The sequence below is a fragment of the Arvicola amphibius genome, unplaced genomic scaffold, assembly GCF_903992535.2.
Source record: "Arvicola amphibius unplaced genomic scaffold, mArvAmp1.2, whole genome shotgun sequence".
Taxonomy (NCBI): Eukaryota; Metazoa; Chordata; class Mammalia; order Rodentia; family Cricetidae; genus Arvicola; species Arvicola amphibius.
In genome coordinates this window covers 2,814-15,048 of record NW_024582297.1, presented here as the reverse complement: position 1 = coordinate 15,048, position 12,235 = coordinate 2,814, and the positions used below count along the sequence as shown (strand labels likewise).

Sequence of the window (12,235 nt, the reverse complement as noted above, 5' to 3'; positions counted from 1 at the left end):
GAGGAAGAAGAGGAGGAGAAGGGGGTGGGTGTGGCAGGAGGACGAGAAGAGACGTGGTTGTTTTCGGCTTAGCTTCGTCAGGCTGCTCCTTCTTCTTCTGTCTCCCTGACGCATCTGCAGGCGTCTTCTTCTTCTTCTCCTTCTCCTTTCCTTCTCCTTCTCCTTCTCTCCTCTCTCCTCTCCTCCGCCTCCTCCTCCTCCGTCCTCCTCCTAAGACTAAGAAGAAGAAGAAGAGCAGCCTCTGGCTCCTGCTGGAATGTGATTCTCAGGAATGGGTGAATACAGGTAAGCTTCAGAGAGGGAGAGCAGGGACTGGAAGGGCTGGACAGTGTAGGGTGGTGGAGAGCAGGAATGGGGACAGGTCAAAGGTTGCTTCTGCTATGTGTGGCTAGCCCTCTCTTTCTCCTAGGTTTGGCTTCCCAAACCTTACTTTTGTTCCCAGCCCTGCTTGAGCTGCCTTGAGTTGGGTTTCTAATTCATTAAGCCAATGTATCCTAAAGAACACCAGGAGCACTTTGCAAGTCTAATGAACTGTTTCCTAGGAGGCCGAACATATGCTCAGAATGTAAACTTTGCATAATTTAAGGGAAATGTGGATCCTACCTGAACTCAGTTGGATACAGTGACCCCAGTTTAAATCCCCCACAATGAAACTTTGGTTAATATAGGAGGCTGGATTTGATTATAGAATTGGGGTCACTCAGTCTGACTTTTTCTTTCCTGAGTGCTCAGGGAACACAGGATGTAGGAGGAATAAGGAGCATTACTGGTGATGCATAATTCTTATCAGAGTAATAAAGAGCATGGCTGAGCTCAGATATGAGAACAGATATATGCACTTTCCCTACAGGATCTGTGAGTTTTCTGCCATTAAAGTAAAAATCAACCAGAAATATACATATGCCCATCTCAACTGCTGAAACTCAGACCCTCTGGGACATGTGACTGGGCCAGGAGAGATGATGACCTGTCCCTTTGTGTAGATTTTATCTCGGTTAGCACCATCGAATGCTGGCAGCTGAAGCAGGTTTGCCGTCTGCGAGCCGCGCTTAGCTGAGTAGACGAACAGCTCTGCTCTTCCTTGGTGTGCATCTTGGGCTCAGTGGTGAAGTGGTGGCGGGGGCTCTAGCTTGGGCTTGACATCCATTGTGGGAAAACAAATCCAGGCCACCATGCTTCTTATGATCCAATTTCTCAGTCACATCCTCCTGTGCCATTGTGTGTGTGTGTGTGTGGTGTGCATGCGTGCTCATGCATGCACACGCACATGTGTTCATGTGCAAGAAAGAGAGACAAAGTCAGAGAGACACACACATATAGAAACATAGAGTGAGAAAAAGAGAGAGAGAGAGGGAGAGAGAGAGAGAGAGAGAGAGAGAGAGAGAGAGAGAGAGAGAGAGAGAGAGAATGCATATGATCACAGAGGCCAGAAGTTGACATCAGGTCTCTTCCTCAGTTGCTCTCCATCCTATCTATCTACTATCTATCTATCTATCTATCTATCTATCTATCTATCTATCTATCTATCTATCTATCTATCCATCCATCCATCCATCCATCCATCCATCCATCCATCCATCCATCCATCCATCCATCCATCTATCTATCTATCTATCTATCTATCTATCTATCTATCTATCTATCTATCTATCTATCTTTGAGAGAGGGTCTCTCACTGAACCTGGAGCTCACCCACTTGTTAAGACTGGCTGGCCAACAAGTCCCAGGAATCCCCTGTCATTGCCTCCCCAGTGTTAAAATTACAGGTGCGCACCACTGAACCCGACTGCCTCATGCCTCATGCAAAGCATTTTACCCACTGAGCTGTCTCCCCAGCCCTTCTGCCAGCGTTTGTTTGGCTGAGTTTATTACAGGCCCTGGACTTCTTAGGACCCAGAGTCCCTTACGGTGCTCTGTTTCCTGTGGCTCCACAGATTTATTATCCGGCTTATTACTAGTGAATCCAATAAAACAGGCCCTTTCTGGGACTTCATTTGTCTCTTACTGCTCCAGCCAAATTCTCCTGGCTGTCCCCAGGGCTTGGCCCCTAAAGCCAAGCTCCATGGGTGGAAAGTCTTGGACAGTGGCCTCTCCCCAGAGCCCTCAAACTCAGTTGTGTCCTGATTTCCCACTTCAGTCATAGGACGTCGTGCCAAGGGACAGGGCACAGAGAGAGTTAAGGGCTTTTTTTTTCTCCATACTTTGGTTTTCATTAGGCTTATGCGTGAGTGCCTGCCTATAATAACAGGTAGTCATTTATGCCCAGTAACTTCTGCTTCGCTAAAGCCACAGCTGTTTAGAACACTATCCCCACTGGGCTTTGAGCCATCCGCAGGCATACTTCAGCAAAACCCGCAGCTTCTCATCAGCTTCCAGCTTAATGAATAATCACGAGAAAAGTGTAGGTGGGTACCTGCCAAGGGGCAGGGCAGGGACCATTTTGGCAAAGTCAAGGGCTCTGTGTTTCCCATTTTTATTTCACGCAAGGCTTCTTGGCTGCTCTTCTTAAGGGAGAAAAAGATGCTAAAGAAATTCCTTCATCTTAGCAAATGGCACCTTCTCAACTTTCCTTCTTGCTTCTGTCTCAGGCCCGAACTTGATTTTCTTCAGGCTCCTACCAGAGGGAGTGAACACAGACCCAGATCTCACATCGGCTCCTCAGGGTGGTTTTGCCTTTGCCTTTTATAGGAGAGGAGTCAGGAAGTCACAGGTGGGGCGGCTTTACAGCTGGGATCTATTTTATCTGAGGCCTTTCCTATAGGAGACGGTCAGAAGCTGATAGCCCCCAAGCCCGGCGTCATTCTTCACAATTGCGCACACCACAGACCTTTACTGGGGATCTACACCATGGCAGAGCATGGAACAGAGCTACGGGGTGATTGTGCACAGCTGGGGCTTACAATGCAAAGACCAAGTGGCCATTCATCTTCATGCCTCACTCCAGGCTCCGTGGAGCGGTAGCCGGGCATAGCAGATGGGCATGCGAAACTTTGTGGCATATGCGGAGAGCATGCATACAGCACAGCAGAACCAGGGTGGGGACTATTGCCAGAAGAGGCTTTCCCCAAGCCGGGGTGTGGCTGGGGAGTTGCTGGTTACAGACACAATTCTGGAGCCACACTTTCTGAGTCCAAAGCCTGGTATGGTTTGCTTTCTGCGTGACTTTGGGCAGCTTGTATGACAGTCTCATCTGTCCCCTCCACACAGCAGGCTAAATAGTAGCAGGGTGTTTACTTCCCATTGCTGTGCTGTGAATTATTCCAAAGCTTATAGCTTAGGCACCTCCACTCCCTACACCGCCCTCCCCAGTTTTGGAGGTTCGAGGCCTAGTTCTGGGTGGATCTGCAACCTGTGTGTGGGTCACACAAGATTGAAGTTGAGGTCCTGACTAAGCTTGATTCTTGTTTAGAGGGTCTGGGGAGTATGGAGTGAGGTACAACCTGTACCTCCCTGTTTCCAGGTTCATTCCCACAGACAGCAGAATTTATTTCCTGGGGGTGTAGGACCTAATTCTCTCTAATTTTTTTTTTTGCCATGTGTCAGCAGGTCTCAATCTGGAGTCTGAAAGGTCATTTATGTCTCCTTTCCCTTGAAGTCGGCAAACAACAGTCAAACTTTCTGGTTTGCTCATTGCCCATAGACTCAAGGGATCTTGATTTAGGGTTCTGTGATCATATCAGATATACCAGACAGTTTCCATGTTCTGAGGTATCTTACAAAATATTTTTACAGCAGACACACAATAGAATTGGTCTGGGTTACTAGAATAGGGGTGTGTGTGTGTGTGTGTGTGCGCGTGCGCGCACAGATATCAGGGCTGGAAATCTTGGGAGGCCATCCTGGATGTCTGTTGATTACATCTACCTACTTCTACAGAGGCCCACGTGAACAAGCATGTGTGCAGGAACTGGCGTGAAACAAGCGTGCTTCAGGTAGGAGGATTTACACATGAAAGATTAGCCACTCGAGTTTCCGGAATTGATGAGAAAATGGTTGAGAAGAAAGATGGTTCGGGACTGGAAACAATGGCATGGCTTGTGGCTCTTCACTGGGGGTCTTCCTTTTGATCCATTTGGAAACAGATGTGACAGCTTCCTTGGATGGCCATCAGCAATATTCCCCTGCTTTAGTTCTTTGTTGAGGCGAAGGCAGTGAGAGTCAGTGTACAATGAGAAAGGAGCCTGGCCTGGCCTTCTGGACTAACTCACTCAGAAACCATCTGCCTGTGGCTTCTGATTCTGAGCAGCCTGAGGTCCCTGAAACCACCAAAATAATAGTTTTTTCCCAAATCAGCCCAGCCAGGCTCTAATTAAGACGGATGGAAATGAATACCCACGCCAGTTGCCCACCACATGTAGGCTGTGGCTGGGGAGCGTTCCCAAATCCTGGGAGGCCATTTCTCTCCCAGCCTGGCATTGCCAAAAGAATGCTCAGATAAAGACCAAAGTCCTACTGATTCGGGAAGAAGGCGAATGGCCACCGTCTGTGACAGTGTGCCTGGACCTCTGGGCACCCTGAAGGCTGAACTGCTCGTGAGAAATGGATGAGGTGGATGGTCTGGAGTAGCTGCCGGGTAAGCCAGAGAGCTCTACAAGGGCACTGAGGAGGGGAAGGGAAAGGAGAAGAGGTGCCCTTGCTCCTTGCATGCTGCCATGGGAGGAGGGAGTTAATCCTTTGAGAATCCTTGGCTAGACAGTTCTTATTTCCAGCAGAGTCCTCCCCACCCCACCACCCTGCTCCTGGCCTTTTCTCCCTGTTTTCCTCTGTCAGCCCTGTTTCTGGATCTTCTCAGAGCTTCCCCCAGAAAAACTTCGGCCAATTTGCTCCTCTTGAACAACTGTCACTTTTGAAAAGCTGCCCAGTCTCTTTGCTGTGACTTCTAAAGAGAGACTTTGGGCCAGGGTTCCTTTCCGTGACAACAAGGACGTTGGAGAGGGGAGTGGCAGAGAAACTTGGGATGGGTATGCGCGTGTGTATGTGCGCGCGCGTGCGAGCATACACACGCATGCACACACACACACACACACACACACACACACACACACACACTTCTGAGAGATGCTGAATCTGTGATCGCCGGCCAGTATCACTTTCCCGACATCAGAGGAAGACACACAGGGAGAAAAGCGGAGAGCAGAGAATTCATATTTGCGCTCCAGCTGCTCAGCTGCTGCAGTTCCTACACAAGGGAGGCCTGACCCCATTTGACCTTGACCACCAAGACCAGAGGATTATAGAAGAACTGACCAAAGATATGTGGGCAAAAGGCCAGGCCAAACTTTCCAGTTGTGACATGTCTGTCTCAGGACAGACATTCTCTGGCTGGGGAAGCTGGGGACCACAGAAGAAACTTCAAGATCAGTCACTAAGAGCGTCAGGATAGCCGCGAATGTGAACCTTTACCTCGGATAAAGGTAAGCCTCATGGCCACCGTTGCCGACTAAGGACTAGCAATAGACGTGGGACGGTTCTGAGTCGTTAGTTTACGGCCTGAGATAGTGAAATCGCAGTTTCCCTGCTCCTTGTCCGCCTGCCTTTTTGATATTCCAGACAGGTGCCAGAGGTGTCATCAAGGCTGATGGAGCCTGGCATTGGCTTGCTCGCTGTGATCAGCAGCTGACACCCTGACAGGAACTCTTTCCCTGATTACATTTTAAACTTGGACCGTGCCACACTCGGTTGCATTTTGAATAAGAGAGAGGCGAGGAAAACCTGTCGAGGAAGGAGGCTGGCCCAGAGTTCGGGGTCAGAGGACACACAGCCAGCCCACCCAACACACAACGTCGCTTCCACACTTTGACCTAACTAAAATACTGACCTCCAATAAATGCCATTGGGTGAGAACCAAAACATTCAAGACAGTGCACAAACTCCATCTGGTACTGTGTGAAATCGAAGAGCAATGTCCAGGGGTGGGGAGTGGAAGAAGCCATATGTACCCCCTACTGGAAACTAGCTCCAGTTACTTGACGAAAGACATTTTTTTTTTTTCTGACCGAATACCATCATTTCTTAGTGTGGTAGTAAAATGATAGAACTCATTCAGATTATAATACTCTCCTCTAGGCAAGACATGAAGAATGCCGGCTTGGCTATTTTATTGCCTCCACCTCTCCTAGTGTGGTAGATAGTTTGCTTATAGGTTTGGTTTTGGATAGCAATTAATGTTAGGTAATTATTGGCAGAGAGGTACCACTTATCACTAGTTTTAAATGCTAGCAGAGTCGTGGCTACAAACAAGGACTTGTCTGTGCAAGACACAACAATTGGCCAGGTCATTCATTATTTCTCCCTACGTTGCCCATTCTAAATGGCAGCTTGGGAAAATCTGGATGCTTTTTTGGTCCTGTATCAAGGTCCTCAGGGGTCCATTAACACATTCACATATCCTTATAGTTATCAGGATCTAAGCCTCAGTAAGGGTTGGTGTGATTACAAAAGAACTTTTGATATGATTCAAACCAATGAGTCTTTTAGGTTCCATGCATGTGGAGACAGGGTCTCATGCAGCCCAGGCCTGTCTCAATCTCAATAAATAGCTGAGGATGGCCTTGAATTTCTGCTCCTCCTTCTAGCTCCCGAGGGTCAGGATTACAAAGGTGCACCAGTACATATATATTCTGAGAGTTGAACCCAGGGCTTCATGAATACGAGGCAAGCCCTCTACCAGCTGAACCATCCCCCCCAGTGGGTTCCAGTTTTGATGCTGGCGTGACTCTAGCAGTTTGTTTAATACCCTCCTGTTGTTGTTTACAGAACTCCTTCAGGTGGAGGGAATATGGTTTCCGTCTCTAAGGTCAAAGTTCAACACAATTAGGAGCAGCTGAACCTTTCACATCATCATCCAAGGACCATGCTGGGGCAACGGTTTACTTTCAGTGACACTCTGAAGACAGCAAGGCCACCAGCCCCCACTGATCTCTTATTAAATGACCAACATTTCTGGGCAGTGACTTGTGTATCACACTGTATCATTGTTTAAAAGCAAGCTTGAAAATCAATTGCTCAACTTGGTGCGGATTGACTTTGCTTTTTATCCCCCTAAATATTTCCACGGAATTTCCTTCAAGGCCTAAGTAACATAGGGGAATCTAAGGGCGACAGAAATGAGACTAGGCAGATATGCATCTACATTTACAATAGCAAGCAACTTGCCATAGCCTGTGATTCTTAAATCTTCATTTGGGTGTGGATAATTTTCAAAGGGCAAGATTTCCTAGTTCACTGATTCACAGATGCTCCCACATTATTGATGAAATTAAGGTAATATCGAAAGTGGCAGCTCTCACGAAGCAATCTTAAACTGCCTTTTTATTGCATGCAATTAGCAGTAGAATTGAGCACCGCGTTCTAATATAAAATCATCAGCCATAGGGCTGCACACGGAATTCACTGTAGTGATTTCAGCCAGTAAGTTTCAACTTCTCCTCATTTGCTGAAAGTTCTCCCCCGCCCCCGCTCCAGTTTTAGCCCCGCAGAATAATGAGAAAACAGTTAAATTGGGCTAGCAGCGAGTCTCAACCGAGATTTACGGTGCTCTCATCTTCCCGAGGGCCTATAAAACCATCCCTGACATCTCATTCTGAAAGCTCTTGTATTAACAGACGGGTGTGGCATGGAAGGGGACTCTGGATTCAAGTGACAGACAAGTCCTGTACTTTGAAAAGGAGCCCTTAATTCATAAGAAAGCTTCCTGCCATTAGCTGTGGGACCTCCCTCTGCAGTCCCTAAGTCCCTACCATGCCACCTCCAACCCACTCCTGCAGAAACACTCTTAAATTTACCTGAAATATTTTAATATTTCTCTCTAAATTTTGCTTTCAATTTACAAAATTCGTAGCGTTCTCTCTCTCTCTCTCTCTCTCTAGCTCTCTCTCTCTCTCTATCTCTCTCTATCTCATCTCTCTCTCTCTCTCTCTCCCTCCCTCCCTCCCTCCCTCCCCTCCCTCCCTCTTTCTTCCTCTCCAGAAGCCTCAGCCCAAATCAACATGATAATAAAAGATAACAAACTGCCTTCAATTCAGAACACTGCCCCAAAACTGACAAGTCAAGTTTAATGAGCAACAGGGATTGTCCATGTCAGCGACCTGAGAGTTTAACTCTTTCTCCAGCTGACCTCCTTGGTCTCCAACCCTGGGCAGAGAGAGAAAGACGACAGGGTGGGGGTGGGGAACGACGACGACAAGGTCTTTGGGGATTTGGCATAGCTTTGTGCAAAGCGCTCAGGTTTGACCAAAGAGCAGAGGTGAATGCTGAATTCGAGCCAACTCTGCTCTGTTTGGAAACCTCATTCTGGAAAGCAAAGGCCTGAGGGCAGCTGTCCCACATCAGGACGGAGAGAAACGCGCTTGAGAAGGCCCTGGAATCTGGAAAGAGACTGGCTAGAGAACCCGAGAACTCAAGGGGAGTGGCTGGGAGCATGTCTTCGCTGTTGCAAAGAAATTATTTCGCACACTGAGATCTTACTCCAGGGCTGACGTCTGAAGTCTGCAACAGCGGGTGGGGGTCCAGATGGGGAAAGAAGCCCAGTGCCAGGCTGTGAGGGCAGGGTGAAGTCCACGCAGCCCAGCGAGGGAGTGGGCGTGGGTAGCCCGTGCAAGGGACTCAGACAAGGAAGCCCTGGCGCCTGGGGTTCCCCAGCAGGGTCCTCACCTGTTCCAGCGGGCCACCTTCCTCCGGTAATACCGTAGCGCCTCTTGGCTGGCCAGGAGCCAGTCTTCGGGCCCCAGGAGAGGTGGCTCCTCCGGGACTTGGTAGAGCGAGTGGGCGAAGAGGGCCTGTAGCTTGGAGCGCGGGCTAGGGTGACCGCGGCTGGGATGTTCAGCCCCGGGCCGGGCTTGGGAAAAGTTGTGCGCCAGCGGTTGCCAGGGTCCCGGGAGGCTGCGGCCGAGTGCAGAGACGCGGAGGGGGCGCGGCCGGAGCACGGGCACCCAGCAGGGTTCTCGCGGGGCCGTAGCTGGCGCTGCACTCGCGGCCAGAGGTGGAAAGTAGAGGTCGGCGGAGAAGAGCGCGCCCAGGAGCAGCAGGGCCAGCAGGCGGTCCCCTGCGCAGCCCGGGCATGGCCCAAGCGGAGACCCGGGAAACACTTGGGGTGCAGACGGAAGAAGCTCCAGGAGTCCCGAAGGAGCTGGAATGTTTCCTTCTGGAAAGGTGTCGCCCCTGAACTTGGGGACCGCGTGCTGGAAGCTCACAATGTTGACACGTCACCTTTTCTCATCCAGTGGAAACCGGGGGGTTGGGGCTGGATACCCGCTTCTCGAGTCTCCTTTGCTCCGTGTTCCCCTCGCCTGGACCCGCGCAGGTGGAGGTCCCCGAGACACGGGTGGTGGCTCTAGTGGCCGGTGGCCGGGTAGGTGTGATCACTAGAAGGAGTGCAGGGGAGCTCTCTCCCCTAGGAGGAGGCTGGAGGCTACGTAGTAGCCATGGGTGTCTCCCAAAGGATGCTGTCGCTCCTCCTGCCAGCGGCTTCCTCCTGCAGGCGACAGGGACTCCCCTGGTCCGGGCTGGCAGGAGGGGAGGGAATGGAGAGTTGACGAAGAAGGGGCGCCCCGGGACGAGCTTGCTCTCAGCGCCTGAACTGCCTAGAGGCAGAGGTAACGCCTGCCTTGGCCTGGCCTGGCGCCGGACCGGTACCTCCGCCCACTCTCAGCTGGCACCTGCCTTTGGCGTAGCTTGCCAGCCAAACTCACCCAATCCCTCTGCCGCCGGCTCTGCCTACCACCTTGTCATCAGCCCTCTTCCCTCCCCCGCCCCTCCTCTTTGCTTCAGGCCTCCCACTTTCCCTGGTCAGGGCTCTTCATATTTATTCCAGTAGACTCAAGTGAGGTGGGCTGGAGCCTTTTATTTCCGCTTTTAGTTTTTAGGAGGGGGGGGAGAGGAAGGACAATGCAAAACCCTTAAAAGCCTTTCTCCTGCAAGCTTTGCCAGCTGTGTGTATGGGGTTTGGATTTCATCTCTGAGCATGCTCCCTGCAGGGCATAAACATAACAACCACGTGCCCAGAACACAGTAGGCACTTGCCTCTGGAGACACCCACTTTGTGCACAAAAGAACTTGCCCTTTAAAAAATAAGGCGCTTTTTTTTTTTTTTTTTTTTAAAACCTAGAACCTGGGTGATTTCCTGTTTGGATGGAGTTTGACTCCAAATCTGCCAGTACTTTGAAAAGAGGAAACGGTAGGGAGGGAGGGGCCCCAAATGACCCCACTCCGAACTCTTGAATGTAGCTTGGTGTGAAAGTAGTCCACCCAGATGAATCATTGGAAAGACCGCTTCTTAGGTTTTTCTCCCGATATTCCGTGAGGTCATTTACACCTCTCCACCCGTGTTCCTTCCTTCTTAGGAGCCCGGGTGGGATGGCGGGGTGTGGGGGGTGGCCCTGAAATCCTGGCTCTCTGTTTTATAATTTGGAAGTATAGCAAAATGCGAGTTCTGCCTGGGGAGGTTGCCCCACCCTGGAGAATGTTCAGGGAAAAGGCATTTTTTTTCTTTTTTGCCAGCTGTTGCCTGTCTGGGCAGCAAAGCGTCTATGTATGCTAATTTTACGGGTTAAGGATCTCCAGTCTCTTGCTGGAGTCTCCAGCCTGAGACACTCTATGTGGCTTGTGGGTTCACAATGATGTTTTTCCCTGCCCTTTGTCAACTATTTCTTGTGTTATCTGCTGTCCTCTTATCTTTGGATGAATGTGTGTGTGTGTGAGTGTGTAAATGTGTGTGTGTATCTGTGTGCACCCACGTGGAGGTCAGAGGTCAACCTTAAGTGTCATTCATCAGGAGCCATCCACATTGCTTGCTTTTAAGGCAGGGTCTTCCACTGGGACCAGGGCGTTCATGGATTAGACTAGATTAGATTGTCCTGGTCAGTCAACCCGAGAGATCATCCAATCTCTGCCTCCCCAGTGCTGGGATTATAAACCCATGCCACCACAATTAGCTTGGGTTTTATGTGGGTGCTGGAGACTGAACACAGGTTCTAGTGTGCGCGTTGCAAGGAGTTTACTGACTGAGTTATTGCCTCGGCGTCTTGTAAATGAAAATTTGCCTCGTGAGGTCATCCTGAGGTTTACGCTGAGTTCAAGCATATAGACTTCTCAGGTTATCCCCTAACCTGTGCTAGATAACTAGGAGACAAGCCAGCTGTTACGATTACTTCTTGCTTCTTGTAATGCACTAGGTTAGGTTGGAGACTCTTTACAGTTTGGTAAAGAACAAAACGAAACAAAACAAACCCTAGAAAAATATGGAAATGCAAAACACCAGAAAAGGACAAGATTTCTTAAAGCTAAGTTCAAATCAGACACCTCAAGATCCAACGGCCAGTAGATTAAAAAGCCAGGTAATGGATGACGGTGTGGGTACCTATGATAATAAGCTAGCTGCCTGTTTTGGGGTTGGCAAAGATGCCGTAAGCCTTGTGACTTTGATTCTCCTAGCCAATGGGGCTGTGTGTCCTCAACAGACATTTTCTCTGGCCCTAGGATAAGAAGTGCTATTTCTAAGCTGCTTCAAAATTATCTAAAACTAACGGTCAAGGGCAACATTGTGTACAGGAGGTCAGACAGGAAGTAAGTGCAAAGCTAAGTCAGAAGAGTGGGCACTGGGCATGTAGGAGCTGTCATTCAGCTACTATTTTCAAGGTATGCCCCAAACCCCTTTCTTTTTCAGGCATGAGCTCTCCTCCTTGGCTTCTTTATGTCTGGGTTCCCGGGTTTCCTGACCAACCTTAGATATGCATTCTCAACTCGGGGCTGAAGCTACTATATATACATGGTTTTCCAAGACCTGCCATTCTCTTCGGCTTCCCACTGGGAAACCCATCTCCCTCTTCTCCTCTCTGCTGCTCTTGGAAGCATCTCAAGCTTCATAAAGTCGTAGACTTGCAGACAAACAAGTCTTGCTTCTTGGCTTTCAGTATGGCTCCGTTTCAGCTCTCAGGCCACACTCACCAGAATGGGATTCTAGCATGCAAATACAACCAGGGTGTTACCTGTCTTAGCTTTTCATGTGTGGAGATCAGGCCATTCACTGTGACGCGGCCCTCCCATGTTCTGACTTCTAACTTCCTTCCCAGCCTCATTTCTGAATGACTCCCGTCCTGGGTCTTCACACCATAATGTCTTCTGCAATCCTGCGGGTGCTTCAGGCTCCTCTTCAATCAAATGTTCTTTCTCTTTTCCCCACTTGAAGAACATCCATTTATCCACTGACGTTTTGGCCATGTGTCCCTTCCCCCTTAAT

At 49.6% G+C, this 12,235-nt stretch overlaps 1 long non-coding RNA gene across 1 annotated transcript; it reads left to right on the top strand.

Annotated features, from left to right (window-relative positions):
• The first annotated feature begins 212 nt into the window (after window positions 1-212).
• Window positions 213-6,983, top strand: LOC119805762. Its single transcript, XR_005283999.1, has 3 exons — window positions 213-285; window positions 3,877-5,414; window positions 6,757-6,983. It is a non-coding gene; the product is annotated as an uncharacterized LOC119805762 (long non-coding RNA).
• The last annotated feature ends 5,252 nt before the right edge of the window (window positions 6,984-12,235 follow it).